This window comes from Arachis stenosperma, chromosome 1 (genome assembly GCF_014773155.1).
Source record: "Arachis stenosperma cultivar V10309 chromosome 1, arast.V10309.gnm1.PFL2, whole genome shotgun sequence".
Taxonomy (NCBI): Eukaryota; Viridiplantae; Streptophyta; class Magnoliopsida; order Fabales; family Fabaceae; genus Arachis; species Arachis stenosperma.
This window is the reverse complement of record NC_080377.1, coordinates 95,846,404-95,848,688: the sequence shown is the minus strand read 5'-3', so window position 1 is coordinate 95,848,688 and position 2,285 is coordinate 95,846,404. Positions and strand designations below refer to the sequence as shown.

The following is a 2,285-nucleotide window of genomic DNA, read 5'->3' as shown; positions in this document are numbered from 1 at the left end:
TTTAAAAATCACATCTTTTCAAATTGTTTTCAAATCATATCTTCTCAAATTGTTTTCAAACCATATCTTCTCAAATTGTTTTCAAACCATATCTTCTCAATCACATCTTTTTAAAACCATAACTTTTCAATCAAATCTTTTTAACCTCATCTTTTTTTTAAATAGCTTTCAATCAAATCTTTTTAATTTCTAATTTCAAAATCTTTTTCAAAAATCACTTGATTTCTTTTTCACTTTTGATTTTCGAAAATTATCAATCAAATTTTCAAAATGTTTTCAAAATCTTTTAATTGAATTTTCGAAAATTCTCTTCCCTCCTTCCCACATCCTACTATTTATGGAGTACCACTCCTTCTTAATGCACAATTCGAACCTTATCTAATTAAAGTTCGAATTATTCTTCTCCTTCTTCTTACTATTTCTCTTTTCCTCTGACACTTCAAGGAATCTCTATACTGTGACATAGAGGATTCCACATTTTCTTTTTCTCTCCTCCTTCATATGAGCAGGAGCAGAGACAAAGGCATTCTTGTTGAAGCTGATCCTGAACCTGAAAGGACCTTGAAGAGAAAGCTAAAAGAAGCTAAAGCACAACTCTCTTTAGAGGACCTGACCGAATTCTTCAAGGAAGAAGAACACATGGCAGCCGAAAACAACAACAATGCCAACAATGCAAGGAAGGTGCTGGGTGACTTCACTGCACCTACTCCTGATTTTTATGGGAGAAGCATCTCTATCCCTGCCATTGGAGCAAACAACTTTGAGCTTAAGCCTCAATTAGTTTCTCTAATGCAACAGAATTGCAAGTTCCATGGACTTCCAATGGAAGATCCTCATCAGTTCTTAGCTGAATTCTTGCAAATCTGTGACACAGTCAAGACTAATGGGGTTAACCCTGAGGTCTACAGACTGATGCTATTCCTTTTGCTGTAAGAGACAGAGCTAGAATATGGTTGGATTCTCAACCTAAAGAAAGCCTGGACTCTTGGGAAAAGCTAGTCAATGCCTTCTTGGCAAAGTTCTTTCCACCACAAAGATGGAGTAAGCTTAGAGTGGAAGTCCAAACCTTCAGACAGAAGGATGGAGAATCCCTCTATGAAGCTTGGGAAAGATACAAACAATTAATCAGAAGATGTCCTTCAGACATGCTTTCTGAATGGAGCATCATAGGTATTTTCTATGATGGTCTCTCTGAACTATCCAAGATGTCTTTGGATAGCTCTGCTGGAGGATCTCTTCATCTGAAGAAGACGCCTGCAGAAGCTCAGGAACTAATTGAAATGGTTGCAAATAACCAATTCATGTACACTTCTGAAAGGAATCTTGTGAACAATGGGACTAGTCAGAAGAAAGGAGTTCTTGAGATTGACACTCTGAATGCCATATTGGCTCAGAACAAGATATTGACTCAACAAGTCAATTTGATTTCTCAAAGTCTGTCTGGAATGCAAAATGCACCAAACAGTACTAAGGATGCTTCATCTGAGGAAGAAGCTTATGATCCTGAGAACCCTTCAATGGAAGAGGTGAATTACCTAGGAGAACCCTATGGAAACACCTATAATTCTTCATGGAGAAATCACCCAAATTTCTCATGGAAGAATCATGAGAGACCTCAACAAGATTTCAATAACAATAATGGTGGAAGAAACAGGTTTAGCAATAGCAAGCCTTTTCCATCATCTTCTCAGCAACAGACAGAGAGTTCTAAGCAGAATACTTCTGACTTGGCAACAATGGTCTCTGATCTAATAAAGACCACTCAAAGTTTCATAAATGAAACAAGGTCCTCCATCAGAAATTTGGAAGGACAAGTGGGACAACTGAGCAAGAAAATTATTGAACTCCCTCCTAGTACTCTCCCAAGCAACACAGAAGAAAATCCAAAAGGAGAGTGCAAAGCCATAAACATGGCCGAATATGGAGAGGAAAGAGAGGAGGAGGACGCCACTGAGAAAGACCTCAGTGGGCGTGTACCAATCTCCTCTGAGTTCCTCAATGAGGAACCATGGGAATCTGAGGCTCAAAATGAGACCATAGAGATTCCATTGGACTTACTTCTGCCATTCATGAGCTCTGATGAGTATTCTTCCTCTGAAGAGGATGAGTATGTCACTGAAGAGCAAGTTGCTAAATACCTTGGAGCAATCATGAAGCTAAATGACAAGTTATTTGGAAATGAGACTTGGGAGGATGAACCACCTTTGCTCACTAAAGAACTGGATGACTTGTCTAGGCAGAAACTGCCTCAAAAGAGGCAAGATCCTGGGAAGTTTTCTATACCT

The 2,285-nt window shown here is 38.7% G+C and overlaps 1 non-coding gene across 1 annotated transcript; it reads right to left on the bottom strand.

Moving 5' to 3' along the window:
- Positions 1-1,043: 1,043 nt before the first annotated feature.
- Positions 1,044-1,151, bottom strand: LOC130951427 (small nucleolar RNA R71). Its single transcript, XR_009073971.1, has one exon. It is a non-coding gene; the product is annotated as a small nucleolar RNA R71 (small nucleolar RNA).
- Positions 1,152-2,285: the final 1,134 nt, after the last annotated feature.